Source organism: Pongo pygmaeus, chromosome 10 (genome assembly GCF_028885625.2).
Source record: "Pongo pygmaeus isolate AG05252 chromosome 10, NHGRI_mPonPyg2-v2.0_pri, whole genome shotgun sequence".
NCBI lineage: Eukaryota > Metazoa > Chordata > Mammalia > Primates > Hominidae > Pongo > Pongo pygmaeus.
In genome coordinates this window covers 10,539,214-10,556,834 of record NC_072383.2, presented here as the reverse complement: position 1 = coordinate 10,556,834, position 17,621 = coordinate 10,539,214, and the positions used below count along the sequence as shown (strand labels likewise).

The window sequence follows — 17,621 nt, the reverse complement described above, 5'->3', positions numbered from 1 at the left end:
CGCCTGGCAAGCTTTGATGTGCAAATGCCAGCCATTAGAAACTGGGTCCACCCAAACGTGGCAATTCCTGCCCTCTTCTTCCTGCTCTTGCCCCACATGTGCCTGGTAACATGGCCGCCCCATATATCCCCATGAGTATAGAACATCATGATGCCCTGCATTTGCATATTAAAAGGCTAGGGTAAGACGGCCAGGTTTTTCACAGGCTACATGAGTGACATGCCTGATCAAACCAATCCCCTTAGCCCTATGCAAATCAAACACCACCTCCTCCAGCCTCCTCATATAAGCCGCCACTTTTCCGAGGCACATGGGGTTTTCTCTTTGTTTAAATCCCTCCTCCCTCTGTCTCTACAAGGGAGCTGTTTTCTTCTTCCTTCCTTATTTCTTGCTTATTGAACTCTCCTCTCCTTAAAACCACTCCACGTATGTACATGTCGGTTTATCTAACTCGGTGCAAGATTAAGGACGCTAGTGTTCTTCCAGTCATTGTAGCCATATCAATACTTGGTGTCAGAAAGAAAGACCAAAGGTGATTCACTTTAAGGAGACTCACTAGGCCTTGGAACTACAGCATGAGGTACCGACACTGGGGCTCTTTAGGACCCCTGACCCTGACTTGCATGGGTCACTTCTTCTCCCGCTTGGAGAGTCTCTCTTAGAACTCCCAATTTTGATTTGTTTTCTGTTTTATTTGGGATTTGGTGGGGAAAGATCTTTTCCTCCTTGTTTGGATCTCTTGTTGAAGAGGACTCTTTTCCTCTGTTGACCTTGTCTATGAAGTTTGGACCTAGAGGTTTGAATGAGGGAATTTTTTTCATCATTTGGAGAAGGCTATTGTTTTTCTTGGTAAGCATATACTTTATTTTTCTCCGGTGCTTGCATTTATTTTGCTTTTACATATTCAGTGCTTGAGTTTCACTGGAGTTTGTGCATTTGGCAGTTGACCAAATCACCTAAATAAATTTACTTACAAATGAACTCTCAAAGTTCAATGGCATGAGAATTAAGCTCTGATTTTTTTATCTTGCCCGAATTCGTACCTAAGGAGTTTGGGGAGTCATGCCCTACAAACCATAAACTGGCATCAGATGGGTTTCATTGAACCCTGTATATCATGACTGACTTTCCCATCTGACTCTGGCATAACATTATGTGACAGAGAAGAAAGTCAAATGTTTTACCCCAAAACATGTTCACTTGTGATATTTTGAAATGGCCCTGCAAAGCTGTCCTTTGTGGGGAGAAATTTGCATATGTAAAGAATCTCTATTAAAATAGCTAGATCTTTTTCTTCCAGGCCCTCCCAATCCTAAAGAGATTAACTAAGAGTCTAGCACCTTTTAAATATCTGAATAGGAAATCATTCTATTGTCTCTAAGAGCAGCCACTATAAGACTTCAAAAGACCGTTGGTCTCCACAACCTTTTATCTTAACCTGAATATTTATTTTCTATCGACCCCAGGTCTTTAGACAAACTCAACTAATTGTCAACCAGAAAATGTTTAAATTTACTTATAGCCTGAAACTACCCCCGCCCCACCCCCCACCTTCCTAATCCCTGGCTTTGAGTTGTCCCACCTTTCTGGACCAAACCAATGTTTTTCTAATATGTCAGTAAATTTAGTTATATAATTGTGTATATATATATGTATGTGTGTGTGTGTGTGTGTGTCTATATATAAGTATATATATGAAATCAGAGTCTAGTCATTTATTATCACCTCCATTGCTATCTTTGAAGGATATTTTTCCTGGACACAGAATTTTATTTTGGCAGTTAATTTTGTTTTCAAAATGAAATACCATTAAATTCTGTCTTCCATTGTTTCTGTTAAGAAGTTAGGTTCCTGGCCAGGTGCAATGGCTCAGGCCTGTAATCTCAGCACTTTGGGAGGCCAAGGTGGGTAGATCACGAGGTCAGGAGTTCAAGACCAGCCTGGCCAACGTGGTGAAACCCTGTCTCTACTAAAAATACAAAAAATTAGCCAGGTGTGGTGGCGTGCACCTGTAATCCCAGCTACTTCGGAGGCTGAGGCAGGAGAATCGCTTGAACCCAGGAAGCAGAGTGGCAGTGAGCCAAGATCACAACACTGTACTCCAGCCTGGGTGACAGAGCAAGATGCCATCTCAAAAAAAAAAAAAAGAAGTTAGGTTCCTAAATTATTTTTGTTTTTCTTTTCCCCTGGTTAGTATTAAAATCTTACTTTCATCTTTGTTTTCAGCATTTTGGCTAAAATATAACTTGGTATGGTTTTGTTTCTGTTTATCCTGTCCTGAGTATTCTGGATTTATTTTAGTTGTTGTTGTTTACATTCTTTCTTCTCATCTCATAACTTCAATTCCTCATAAATTTTACTGCTGGGTATATAACACATTTAATTCATCTGTTTATCTGTTTTTATTTTCTACTATGTTTTATCTCTGTGTGATACGTGTTATGCGCATCCATGTGAAGAAACCACCAAACAGGCTTTGTGTGCAATAAAGCTTTTTAATCACCTGGGTGCAGGTGGACTGAGTCCAAAAAAGGAGTCAGCAAAGGGAGACGGGGTGGGGAAGTTTTATAGGATTTGGGTAGGTAGTGGGAAATTACAGTTAAAGTTTTTTCTTGCAGGCAGTGGCAGGTGTCACAGGTGCTCAGTATGGAGCTCCTGAGACTCATTGTCCAGGAGAAGGAATGTCACAAGGTCAATTGATCAGTTAGGGTGGAGCAAAAACAAATCACAATGGTGAAATGTCATCAGTTAAGGCAGGAACTGGCTATTTTCACTTCTTTTGTGGTTCTTCAGTTGCTTCAGGCCATCTGGATATATATGTGCAGGTCACAGGGGATATGACGGCTTAGCTTGGGTTCAGAGGCCTGACAATATGGTTTGATATTTGTCCCCTCCAAATCTCATGTTGAAATGCGATCCCTAGTGTAGAAGATGGGGCCTGGCGGGAGGTATTTAGGCCATAAGGGCAGATCCCTCATGAATGGCTTGGTGCCCTCCCCATGGCAATGAGGGAGTTCTTGCTCTGTTAGTTCACATGAGAACTGATTGTTTAAAAGAGCCTGGCATCTCTCTTACTCCCTGTCTTGTTCCCTCTCTTGCCATGTGATATGCCAGCTCCCCCTTTGCCTTCTGCCATGATCATAAGCTCCCTAAGGCCTCTCCAGAACCTGAGCAGATGCCAGTGCCATGCTTGTACAGCCTGCAGAACCAAGAGCCAAATAAATCTCTTTTTAAAATAAATTACCCAGCCTCAGGTATTCCCTTATAGCAACACAAAACAGACTAACACACCGTGTCTCAGGTCACGTATTTTAAGTTGACTAGTTTCTAAGTTCACCAAAATTATATTTTTTGCTTCAATCTTCTATTTAATATTCATTGTGTTCTTAATTTCAGATATCACAGCTTTTCAGTTTTAGAATGTCCATTTGGTTGTTTTTAGAGATTTATATTTTCCAGTGACATTCTTAACCCTTCCATTTTGTTTATGTTTTTTCTATCATTGTTAAACGCATTTATCAGTTATTTTAAAGTCCCAGTCTGTTAGCCCCTGATTGGATGATTTGTGCAACAGATTACAATTTAAAAACTTAATCTAAGATTGCAGTTTCTTGCCTTATATATTAATTCTATTCTTGACACTACCACCTTGAATTGTTGGCAAATTATTCAAATTAGCAAGTATAATTTTCTGACCAGGCACGGTGGCTCACGCCTATAATCCCAGCACTTCAGGAGGCTGAAGCAGGCAGATCACCTGAGGTCAGGAGTTCAAGACCAGCCTGGCCAACATAATGAAACCCCATCTCTACTAGTAATACAAAAATCAGTCAGGTGTGGTGGTGGGCATCTGTAATCCCAGCTACTCGGGAGGCTGAGGCAGGGGAATCACCTGAACCCAGGAGGTGGAGGTTGCAGTGAGACAATACTAAGCTACTGCACTCCAGCCTGGGCTCAAAAACAAAGCAAAAGAAAAAATATGATTTTATTTCCCTGCTCTTTTATTTCTGATTCTCTCCCTTTTTTCTCACATCCTTTCCTCCTCTCCTTCTTTCTCTCTCTTTTTTTTTTTTTTAATCTCTTCTCTTCATTATTTTTCAGTAGGATAGGGAAAAGAGTGAAAAACTTAATCTTTGTTTGAAATGCCAAAAACTGGCTATTTAAAACAGCTCAATAGATGGTTTTCAAAGTCACATGACTCCAAGTTAATAAAAAGAAAGCAACCTGCAAATGTGCTGTCAATTCATTTGGAAATATGCTCTTGTTGCACTTTTCAGATGGCGCCAAGTTAAGATCTTTGCAAGTGTGGCAAAAGCATTTTGTATGACTGGTTTTAAGAATAAATTCTACACTAAGAAAGAGGAACTAGAAACAATAAAGCGATTTAAACATTAGAAGCCAGGTAAAGTTAATTGATTTTTAAAGGAATAAAATGTGGAAATTGTAATTAAACTGTTACTAAGTTAACTATTTAATTTATGGATAATATTCCTCAAGCCCCTTAAGTTTCCTACTTCAAGCACAATCACAGCTCACTGTAGCTTCAAAGTCCTGGGCTCAGGATCCTCCAGCCTCAGCTTCCCTAGTGGTTGGGACTACAGGTACATGCCACCACACCCAGCTAATTTTTAAATTATATTTTGTAGAGATGGGGTCTCACTATGTTGCCCAGGCTGGTCTTGAACTCCTGCTCTCAAGTGATCCTCTTGCTTTGGCATTCCAAAGTGCTGGGATTACAGACATGAGCCACTGCCTGGCCTAATACTTCTTTATATTCCTGTTTATAGTAGACCATTTGGCTTACAAAACACAAGTTTTGGCTTAATACTTCTTTATATTCCTGTTTATAGTAGACCATTTGGCTTACAAAACACAAGTTTTATACTACAATGTATACTAGACCATTTGGCTTACAAAACACAAATATTTTTCATGGAAATTGTACTAGTATTATAAAACAAATAGTTTCTTTAACTCATTTTTAGAACAGTATTTAACCCTAATTAATAAAAAAAATTTTTTTGCAAGTCTTCTAATTTTTTTCTAATATATGTTAGAGATCCAGATAAAGTTATCTTCTACCCTAATTTTCTTTCAAGGAGATAAGGAGAGGAGGTGAATATTTTGATGAAGGAATTAGAGGAACTAATAGTTTTGGTAACACTGAGTTACCCTAGACCTGTAATCTATGGAAAATTCAGTTCTTCCATTAAGATATTTTTATTTTAATGATTTAATGTCTTACTACATACAGCATCAAATGTTGGCAAGTATCTTGAGCCTTGAGGGTGATATCAGCCATGTATTTAAGGCTCCTATCTTCTCCAGTTTTATCACTATTTTTCTTTGTGAATAGTAAAATCTCCACTGATTTCTCAGTCCTGAAGCCATGACCTCTGCCAAGGGTCAAAATTGGTTTTGTAGCTTCCAGCCATTTCCAGAATCAGTCACTATTGCCAGATGTGACTGTACTGTAGATCCCCAGTGTCAGGCACTACTCCTTTGATAGATGATTTTATTGACTACTGTTTGTTTGTTTGTTTATAGCACCTCTGGCTAATCTTTGTTCCCTTAAATACAGAGAACTTTGGGAGCTTTGGGAAGTTTGCTGTTTTTTTCTTTTTTAGAATTTTTTTTTTTGCCATGCTTTATATTCCTCAATTTTGTCACACAATTAGCAAATGGCTTGTAGGAAAAGTGAAGATTTGAACACTGTCTGTTTTGTGCTGCTCTAATAGAATACCAAAGACCAGGTAATTTGTAATGAACAGAAACGTATTGGCTTACAGTTCTAGAGGCTGAGAAGGGGCCAGCATCTAGTGAGGTTCTTCTTGCTGCACCATCAAATGGAAGAAGGTGAGACAGGGAGAGAGATAACCCACTCCTGAAAGTCATTTTTTTAAAGGCACTAAGCTCACATATAAAGGCGGAACTCTTATGGGCCTTAAAGGCCCCACCTCCCAATACCATTATATTTGCAATTAAATTTTAACCTGAGTTTTGGAGGGGACAAACATTCAAACTATAGGAAAAACCTTCAAATATTCAGTATTGTCACCCTAGTCCACATAACCACTAAAAAAATTGCTGGTTTCACCTTCTGCAAACATAGGTTCTCTGTCTTGGCCAGACTCTGATCCATGAAAAAGAAAAATAACACAAGTAGCAGATTGCTGATTTATTCTCCCTACTCTGGAATTAAAGTCATTTGGTTGTCATTCCATAGATCTCTGATTCCTTAAAAATGCATTTTTGGGGAGATCTGGCAAGATGGCCGAATAGGAACAGCCCCAGTCTGCAGCTCGCATCAAGAGCAGCGCAGAAGGTGGGTGATTTCTACATTTCCAAATGAGATGCCTGGTTCATCTAATTGGGACTGGTTAGGCAGGGGATGCAGCCCACGGAGAGCAAACAGAAGCAGGGTGGGGCGCTGCCTCAACCTGGAAGCGCAAGGAGCCAGGGGGACCTTTCTCCCCCAGCCAAGGGAAGCCATGAGGGACTGTGCTACCTGGCCCAGATACTACACTTTTCCTACAGTTTTTGCAATCCACAGACTAGGAGATTCCCTCATGTACCTACACAACCAGGGCCCTGGGTTTCAAGCACAAAATTGGGTGGCTGTTTGGGCAGACATCAAGCTAGCTGCAGGAGTTTTTTTGTTTGTTTGTTTTCCCCAGTTGTGCCTGGAACCCCAGCGAGGCAGAATCATTCACTCCCCTGGAAAGGGGGCTAAAGCCAGGGAGCAAAGTGGTCTTGCTCAGCAGGTCCCACTTTCCTGGAGCCCAGCGAGCAAACAACAACTGGCTTAAAATTCTCACTGCCAGCACAGCAGTCTGAAGTGGACCTGAGACAATCAAGCTTGGTGGGTCGGAGGGGCATCTGCCATTACTGAGGCTTGAGTAGGCGATTTTTCCCCTAACAGTGCTAAGGAGGCCAGGAAGTTCAAACTGGGCAGAACTCACCATAGTGCAGCAAAGTGGCTGTGGCCAGTCTGCCTGTCTAGATTCTTCCTCACTGGGCAAGGCATCTCTGAAAAAAAGGCAGCAGCCCCAGTCAGGAGCTTATAGATAAAACTCCCAACTCCCTGGGACAGAGAACCTGGGGGAAGGGGCAGCTGTGGGTGCAGCTTGAGCAGACTTAAACATTCCTGCCTGCTGGTTCTGAAGAGAGCAGCAGATCTCCCAGCACAGTGTTTGAGCTCTGCTAAGGGACAGACTGCCTCCTCAAGTGGGTCCCTGACCCCCATGCCTCCTGACTGGGAGACACCTCTCAGCAGGGGTTGACAGACACCTCATAGAGGAGAGCTCTGGCTGGCATCAGGCCAGTGCCCCTCTGGGACAAATCTTCCAGAGGAAGGAGCAGGTGGCAGTCTTTGCTCTTCTGCAGCCTACATGGGTGATATCCAAGCAAACAGGGTCTGGAGTGGACCTCGACTACAGCAGACCTGCAGAAGAGGAGCCTGACTGTTAGAAGAAAAACTAACAAACAGAAAGCAATAACATCAACAAAAAGGACCCCCACCTGAAAACCCCATCCAAAGGTCATCAGCCTCAAAGATCAAAGGTAGAGAAATCCATGAAGATGAGAAAAAAAACAATGCAAAAATGCTGAAAATTCCAAAAACCAGAATGCCTCTTCTCCTCCAAATGATCGCAACTGGTCTCCAGCAAATCTAGATGATGGATTGATAGGTGCAGCAAACCACCATGGCATATGTATTCCTATGTAACAAACCTGCACATTCTACACATTTATCCCAGAACTTAAAGTAAAAATATAATAAATAAGATTAAATTAAATTTAAAAAGATACTTCCATATGCATGTTTATAGCAGCACGATTCACAATTGCAAAAATGTGGAACCAACCCAAATGCCCATCAATCAATGAGTGGATAAAGAAACTGTGGTATTATATGTATATGATGGAATACCACTCAGCCACAGAAGGGAATGAATTAAAGGCATTTGCAGTGACCTGGATGAGATTGGAGACAATTATTCTAAGTGAAGTAGCTCAGGAATGGAAAACCAAATATCATATGTTCTCACTCATTAGTAGGAGCTAAGCTATGAGGATGCAAAGGCATAGGAATGACACAATGGACTTTGGGGACTCAGGGGAAAAGGATGGGAAGGGGGTGAGGGATAAAAGACTACAAATCCGGTGCAGTCTATACTGCTCAGTGATGAGTGCACCAAAATCTCACCAAATCACCACTAAAGAACTACCCATGTAACCAAACACCACCTGTTCCCCAATAACCTATGGAAATTAAAAAAAAAAAAAACTAAAACAAAAAAGTTTAATTTCATTTACTGACACCTGTTTTGTTGTTGTCATTGTTGTTGAATAATTTACTAATACATATAAGTCCTCAAACATATTGCCATTAATTTTGCTTTACAAAGTCAGTTGACTTACAGGATACTTGAAAAAAAAAATTATATTTCTCTTACATTTACCAGTCTACCTTTCTGCATTCTTTCCTGTAGAAGCAGGTTCCCGTCTGGTACTGTTTCCCTCAGTATAAAGAACATCCTTCAGCATTTCTTACAGTGTGGACCTGCTGGCAACATATTTATTCAGCTTTTACTAACCTGGAAATATTTTTATTTTGCTTCATTTTTTAAAATTAAGTTTTTAATTTGGTATAATTGTAAGTTCACATGTTACCGTAAGGAATAACACTAAGAGATCCCATGTTTCCTGTCCCAGTTTACTCCAATGGCGATGTCTTGTAAAACTGTAACACAATATCACAACCAAAATATTGATAATGATACAATCAAAATACGGAAGAGCTCCATTATCACAGGGATCCCTGTGATAGAGGAAGCCACACCCACCTTCTACCTCTCCCCCATTCTTGATTCCTGAAAACCATTAATCTGCTCTCCTTTTTTATCATTTTACCATTTCAAGAATGTTATATAAATGGAATTGCATAGAATGTAAACTTTCTTTGTTTCAACATACCTGGAGATTTATACAGGTTGTTGCATGTTCCTTTTATTGTTGAGTAGTATTCCATTGTATTTATGTACCACAGTTTAACTCATTGAAGGACGTCTGAATTGTTTTTAGTTTGGGGCTATTACAAGTAAAACCACTATGAAAATTTGTGCCCACATTTTGTGTATTCGTAAGTTTTTATTTCTCTGGAATAACTGTCCAAGAGTGCAACTGCAGAGTTATGTGGGAGCTGTATGATTTGTTTTTAAGGAAACTTCCACAGGGTTTTTCAAAGAGGCTGTATCATTTTACATTCCTACCAGAAATGCGTGAGTGATCTAGTTTCTACTCGTCCTTGTTGACTTTTAATATTGTCACTATTTTTGTATTTGCCATTCTGATAAGTATGTAGTGATATCTCAGTACGGTTTTAGTTTATTTTGCCATCTGTATATCTTCTGATTCTTTCCTCTGTCATCTTCATTACCCTATTGAATCTGTCTAGTGAGTTTTGCTGTTGTCGTTTTTGTGTCTTTCAGTTTTATAATTTATAATTTCTTCTTTCACACACACAAATGTGTGAAATGTGTGAAAGTGTTTCTTAAATATTACAAGATACAATATCAACTAAAAATACATTATATTAAAATTGAGAGCTTCTTGGCATATATTTTAATGCAATTTAGGTGTGTGGGTTGATATTGTCAAACAAGGGGAAAAACGAAATAAAGTTCTACAATTTTTTTAAAAAGTGCCTAAACATAAGCTACACAGTTAATAGAAACCCATTCCTTTGCTTACAAAAAGTAAGAGAAAAATCTTTGAGAGTATTTTGATGAATATAAAACTTTAACAAGACATATGAATGTGCTTCCTGAATTTGAAAGTAAATGAAAAAGTAATGACATTAAAAATGTACAACAGGCCAGGAGCAGTGGCTCATGCTTGTAATCCCAGCACTTTGGGAGGCCGAGGTGGGCAGATCACCTGAGGTCAAGAGTTCGAGACCAACCTGGCCAACATGGAAAAACCCTGTCTCTACTAAAAATACAAAAAAATTAGCCAGGCGCGGTGGTGCACGCATGTGATTCCAGCTACTTGGGAGGCTGAGGCAGAAGAATCGCTTGAACCAAGAAGGTGGAGGTTGCAGTGAGCCGAGATGGTGCCACTGTACTCCAGCCTGGGTGACAGAGTGAGACTCCATCTCAAATAAATATATAAGTAAATAAAATAAATTAAAATAAAAATGTACAACAAACGAATGAAAATACCATTATGGGAAAAGTGCACATCAAATAGAAATTTAGGTGATTGTGGGTACCCATTTGATTCTTTTTTATAACATGTATTTATTTGCTGATTTTTTTTTTTCAAAAGAATTTGTAATTGCTTATTGAAGAGTTTTCATTTTTTTCTGCTTTTTCCCTGCTGGAGCCAGGACGGCCTGGTGCCGAGAGGTGTCCCCTACAGCCCAACACACTGGCTGTGGCAGACTGTGGCCAGAATGCCCCTTCAGGCCTGACCGTGACTCATCCTTCTTCAATGGGCGGGGCCTCCCTGCAGGAACTCCAACAACTCCAGTCAGAGGTTCAGGGGACAGAATGTTAATCTCCCTGGGCCTGAGTCCCTATGGGGAGGGGTGGCTGCAGTCTCTGCAGACCAGCAGACTTAGCCTTTCCTCCTGGTAGTTCTGAGGCATCTGGGCAGCCCAGACGAGTGGGTTACCCCCCAGCGAAGCATACTCCCTCCACCAAGGGACAGTCAAAGTGCTTTGTTAAACAGTTCCTGTTCTCTGTGCCACCCAACTAAGTGGGACCCTCCAACAGGGATTGTCAGACACCCTTTGCAGGAGCAAATCTACTGGCATCAGTTTGGTGCCCCTCAAAATCAGAGATCCCAGGAGGAAAAGCAGGCACCCATCTTTGCTGTTCGCCAGCCTCCTTGAGTGACATCTTCAGGCAGGAGAGTGAACCAGATGAAAAAGGCCTGAAGTGAACCCTCAGCAAACCACAGCAGCCCTACAGAAGAGGGACCTGACCATTGAAATAAAAGCAAACATTGTTCAATTCCCACCTATGAGTGAGAACATGCAGTGTTTGGTTTCACACACCGGGGCCGGTTGTGGGGTGGGGGGAGGGGGGAGGGATAGCATTGGGAGATATACCTAATGTAAATGACGAGTTAATGGGTGCAGCACACCAACATGGCACATGTATATATATGTAACAAACCTGCACGTTGTGAACATGTACCCTAGAACTTAAAGTATAATAAAAAAAAAAAAAGAAAAGCAAACAAACAGAAAGCAAAAACAACAGCATTAACAACAAAAAAATCCCCACAAAAACCCCATCCAAGGATCAACAGCCTCAAAGATCAAAACCAGACAATGCATGAAGATGAAAAAGAGTCAATGAAAAAATGCTGAAAACCCAAAAGGCCAGAATATCTCTTCTCCTCCAAATGATTGCCAGGATGAATCTTCTACAGAAATAATTTCAGTTTTTTTCAGTATTTAGCAGTAAAAGATATTAATGCATTAATGGTAATACATTTCTGGTTTAAGATAAGTTAAGGATGTTTTCTAGTTGTGCATGAATGCTGGCAACTTAGTAAGTTTTGACAACTGTTTAAATATTAATGTTAACATTAGGTTTAAAAAAGTAAAGATGGTAAACTGGGTATTTGTCATTTGCCTTAAAAAAAGAAAGAAAGAAAAAAACACTCTCAAACTATGCATTGATGGAACATATCTCAAAATAATAAGAGCTATTTATGACAAACCCATAGCCAATATAATATTGAATGAACAAAAGCTAGAAACGTTCCCTTTGAAAACAGGCACAAGACAAGGATGCCCTCTCTCACCACTCCTATTTAACATAGTATTGGAAATTCTGGCCAGGGCAAACAGGCAACAGGAAGAAATAAAGTGTATTCAAATAGGAAGAGAGGAAGTCAAATTGTCTCTGCAGACAACATGATTCTATATTTAGAAAACCCCATCATCTCAGCCCAAAAACTCCTTAAGCTGATAAGCAATTTCAACAGTCTCAGGATACAAAATCAATGTGCAAAAATCATTAACATTCCTTTACACCAACAATAGACAAGCAGAGAGCTGAATCATGAATGAACTCCCATTCACAATTGCTGCAAAGAGAATAAAATACCTAAGAATACAGCTAAGAAGAGATGTGAAGGACCTCTTCAAAGAGAACTACAAACCATTGCTCAAGGAAATAAGAGAGGACACAAACAAATGAAAAAACTTTTCATCCTTCTGGATAGGTAGAATCAATATCATGAAAATGGTCATACTACGCGAAGTAATTTATAGATTCAATGCTATTCCCATCAAACTACCATTGACATTCTTTACAGAATTTGAAAAAAACTGCTTTAAATTTCATATGGAATCAAAGAAGACCCCGTATAACCAAGACAATCCTAAACAAAAAGAACAAAGTTGGGGTATCATGCTACCTAACTTCAAACTATACTACAAGCCTACAGTAACCAAAACAGCATGGTACTGGTACCAAAACAGACATATAGACCGATGGAGGAGAACAGAGACCTCAGAAATAAAACCACACATCTACAACCATCTTATCTGTGACAAACCTGACAAAAACAAGCAATGGGGAAAGATCTCCTGTTCAGTAAATGGTGCTGGGAAAACTTGTTAGCCATATGCAGAAAACTGAAACTGGACTCCTTCCTTACACTTTATATAAAAATTAACTCAAGATGGATTAAAGACTTAAATGTAAAACCCAAAATCGTAAAAACCCTAGAAGAAAACCTAGGCAGTATCATTCACAACAAAAGCATGGGCAAAGACTTCATGACAAAAATGCCAAAAGCAGTGGCAACAAAAGCCAAAATTGACAAATGGGATCTGATTAAACTAAAGAGCTTCTGCACAGCAAAGAAAACTGTCATCAGAGTGAAAAGACAATCTATAGAATGGGAGAAAAATTTTACAATCTACCCGTCTGACAAAGGTCTAATATCCAGAATCTACAAGGAACTTAAATTTACAAGAAAAAAACAAACAACACCATCAAAAAGTGAGCAAAATATATGAACAGACACTTCTCAAAAGAAGACATTTACTCAGCCAACAAACATATGAATAAAAGCTGAATATCACTGATCATTAAAGAAATGCAAATCAAAACCACAATGAGATACCATCTCACGCCAGTCAGAATGTCGATTATTAAAAAGTCAAGAAACTATAGATGCTGGTGAGACTGTAGATAGATAGGAACACTTTTACACTGTTGGTGGGAATGTAAGTTAGTTCAACCATTGTGGAAGACAGTATGGTGATTCCTCAAGGATTCAGAACCAGGAATACCATTTCAACTGGCAATGCCATTACTGGGTATATACCCAAAGAAATATAAATCATTCTACTATAAAGACACATGCACACGTATGTTTATTGCAGCACTATTTACAATAGTGGAGTCATGGAACTAACCCAATGCCCATCAGTAATAGACTGGATAAAGAAAATGTGGTATATATACCACTGTGGAATACTATGCAGCCATAAAAAGGGATGAAATCATGTCCTTTGCAGGGACATGGATGCAGCTGGAAGCCGTCATCCTTAGCAATCTAATACAGGAACAGAAAACCAAACACGATTAATTAGCAACATGGCACATGTATGCCTATGTAACAACCCTGCACGTTCAGCACACGTATCCCAGAATTTAAAGTAAAATAATAAAAAAAAACTTTAGTAAGTTTATCCAAGGAGGTGAAAGAGCTGTATACTGAAAACTATAAAACACCAATGAAAGAAATTTAATCTGACACAAGTAAATGGAAAGATATCGTATGTTCTTGGAGTGAGAGAAATATTATAAAATTTCCATGCAACCTAAAGTGATCTATAGATTTATTGCAATCCCTATTAAAATTCCAATTTTGTTTTACATTAGAATAGAAAAAGCATTCCTGAAATTCGTATGGAATCACGAAAACCCTGAACAGACAAAGCAATCTTGGGCAAACAGAACAAGGCTGGAAACATCACACTCCTTAATTTCATACTCTATTATAAAGCTATTGTAATCCAAACAGCATAGTACTAGCATATAAACAGACACATTGACCAGTAGGACTGAATAGAAAGCCTAGAAATAAACCCACACATTTAAGGCAGTCGATTTTTGACAAAGGTGCTAAGAATACACAATGACAAAAGAACAATCTGTTCAATAAATGGTGTTGGCAAAACTGAATGTGTACGTGCAGAAAAAATAAAGTTGGACCTTTATTTTACATTATACTGAAAAATCAACTCAAATTAGATTAAAGAATAAAATGCAATACCTGAAATTATAAAACTACTAGAAGAAAACATAGGGGAAATTTCCATGTCATTGATCTGGGCAATAATTTTTTGCATATGACTCCAAACCCACAGGTAACTAAAGGAAAAATAAATAAATGGAATTGCAACAAACTGAAAAGGTTTTGTACAACAAAGAAAACAGTTAACAAAGTGAAGAGATAACCCACAGATTGGGAGAAAATATTTGCACAATGTACTCTAATAAGGGGCTAATGTCCAAAATATATAAAGGAGTTGCACAATTAATTAGCAAGAAAACAAATAACTAAATTCAAAAATAGGCAAAGAACCTAAACGAACATTTCTGAAAAGATGACATATGAAGGACCACAGGTATGTGAGAAAAAAATGCTCAATCTCTAATCGTCAGAGAAATGCAAATTCAAAACACAATGAGAGGTTACCTCACACTTGGTAGAATGGTTACTGTCAAAAAGTCAGTAGATAAGAAGTGTTGGAAAAGAAGTGGAGAACAGGAAACTCAACTACATTGTTAGTGGAAAGGTACATTAGTACAGCCATTATGAAAAACAGTATAGAGATTCCTAAAAAAGCTAAAAATACAATTACCCTATGATCCAGCAGTTCTACATCTGGATATATATCCAAAGGAGTTGAAATGTATATATCAAAAGAGTTGAAATTGGTATGCCGAAGAGATATCTGAACTCCACATTCATTGCAACGTTAATCACAATAACCAAGATATGGAATCAACTTAAATGTCCATCAACAGATGAATGGATAAAGAAAATATGGTATATATACAGAAAGAAATACTATATAGCCTTTAAAAAGAAGGAACTTCTGTCATTCGTGACAACATAGAAAAACGTGGAGGACATTATGCTAAGTAAAAGAAGCCAGGCACAGAAGGAAAAATACTGGATGATCTCATTTATATTTGGAATCTAAAAAAGTTGAGCTCATGGAAGCAGCAAGGATAATGGTGGTTACCAGAGGCTGAAGGTACAGGGGGTGATGAAGAAAGGGGAGACATTGATCAGAGGGTACAAAGTTTTAGTTAGGCAGAAGGAATAAGTTTTAGTAATCTATTCCATAGCATAGTGACGATAACTAATAATAATATATTGTATATTTTGAAATTGCTAAAAAAGTAAATTTTAAATATTTTATCACAAAAAATAAGTAGGTGAGGTGATGGCTATGTTAATGACTTTGATTTAATCCTTCTACAATGTATGCATATATCAATATATCACATTTTACCCCATAAATGCGTACAATTATTATTTGTCAAGTAAAACTTTTAAAATAACAAAATAAAAAATAATAAAATGCGAATAGACTCAGAAGGCTATCAATAAGCCAAACTTTTGCTCACTGAACATCCAGAAGGAAAAAAAAAAAGATATCAGTGCACGGGTAGCTAAAACTCTGAGAGAAACATATTTTCCTGCTCAGACAAATCAGGAAAAAGGATTTCTGGAGCTGGGGAAAATATGGGAAATTTCAGAGAGGACAAAGTTGGAGAAGAGGATAGCTTAATTTTGTATATGAGTTGACACAAGTCCAGGGTTCACCTATTAATTACACAAGTATCGTACAAAGCCAAGATAGCGTAGCAAAGGATTTGGGAACTGAACTATGATTTGTACCACTATCTAAGTCCCACATTAATGACTGAGTGACTCATGAACAGAGTGGACCCTAAGCAGCATAACAAAGGTTTTGAAACTGAACCTATATGGAATGATAATCCAAAGAAAGCAAAAGACACAAAGAAATTTGGGGCATCATGGACAAGTTTATTATCTTAATGGTCATTTCATAAATACCATACATATGTCGAAACACATGTACCTTTAAAGATGTGCCCTTTAGAGTATATATCAATTATACCTCAATAAAGTTGAAAAAAAAAACGCTTTCAATTCACCAGCCACAAAATATTAGAAAATGAAAGTAGATAAATAAGACCATATTCTATAACACCATAAACTATTAAATACCTAAGAAAAAATCTAACAAGAGTTTTGTCAGACATTATTGCTAAAATTGATTTAGTTTTTCTGTGAAAAAGTAAAGGCAGGCCGGGCGTGGTGGCTCACACCTGTAATCCCAGCACTTTGGGAGGCCAAAGTGGGCAGATCACGAGGTCAGGAGATCAAGACCACCCTGGCTAACACAGTGAAACCCCGTCTCTACTAAAAAAAAATACAAAAAATTAGCCAGGTGTGGTGGTGGTGGTGGGCACCTGTAGTCCCAGCTATGCGGGAGGCTGAGGCAGGAGAATGGTGTGAACCCAGGAGGCGGACCTTGCAGTGAGCGGAGATGCGCCACTGCACTCCAGCCCAGGCAACAGAGCGAGACTCTGACTCAAAAAAAAAAAAAAAAAAGTAAAGGCAACCTAAATAAATGGACAGATAATTTTTGTTCATGGATTGGAAGATTCAGCATGGTTAAGGTGTTTGTTCTCTTCTAATACATATAGAATCTAGAAATATAGCTTCCATACAATTTCAATATAAAATCCAGTCTGTGTGTATGTATGCAAAATACAAGGTAATTTACACACACAAACAACTTAGAAAATATATGTATATTATATGTATGCAAATATATATATATATAATTAATAAATGGTAGCCAAAGGCTTAGCAGACATTATATAGAAGAGGACATCCAAATGACCAAAAAGTTATAGGTGCCATTAATCGTAAGAGAATTCAGATTTAAGCTACAATTATATACCAATGTATAATATGGCCCAAAATATGTGAAACTAAAAAAAAAAAAGATTGACAATAGAATTGTTGGCAAGGAAGCAGGCAATGTTACTGAAACAGCCATTGCTTACTGCACAGCAAGCAAATCATTGAGACAAGTGTTGCCAGAGAAGAAGGGTTTATTTGGGTGCTGCAGCTGAGGAGATGGGAAGTTAGTCTCAAATTCATCTCCTCAATTGACTAAAATAAGAGGTTTACGTAGCAGGAAAAAAAAATGTAACTGTGTGTGGGAAAATAGGAATTAGGGAGGAGTAAGGAAGAGGAGTTGGTCAACAGGAAGCAGGTGGTTGGTTAGGCAACTATGATGGGTTAGGTGTCTGGCTCTCATAGTCCAGATGTGGTGATCTGGTAAGTTTCAGTTCCTTGATACTTTCTGGGAGGTCTGATGGTTGGTTTCCTGGGAAGGAAACTCAGATTAGACAAATGTAGGTTTCTCAAGTTTTAAGACTGAGAGGGTCATTTTCTATGTTTATTTAAAAGAAACAATAAACATCAGTTCTGTTGGACAATTTGGCTGGTTTCTGCAACAGAGAGTC

At 38.6% G+C, this 17,621-nt stretch overlaps 1 long non-coding RNA gene across 1 annotated transcript; it reads left to right on the top strand.

The window, feature by feature from the left end:
• Window positions 1–312: 312 nt before the first annotated feature.
• Window positions 313–8,321, top strand: LOC129010840 (uncharacterized). Its single transcript, XR_008493067.1, has 3 exons — window positions 313–849; window positions 5,796–5,856; window positions 6,678–8,321. It is a non-coding gene; the product is annotated as an uncharacterized LOC129010840 (long non-coding RNA).
• Window positions 8,322–17,621: the final 9,300 nt, after the last annotated feature.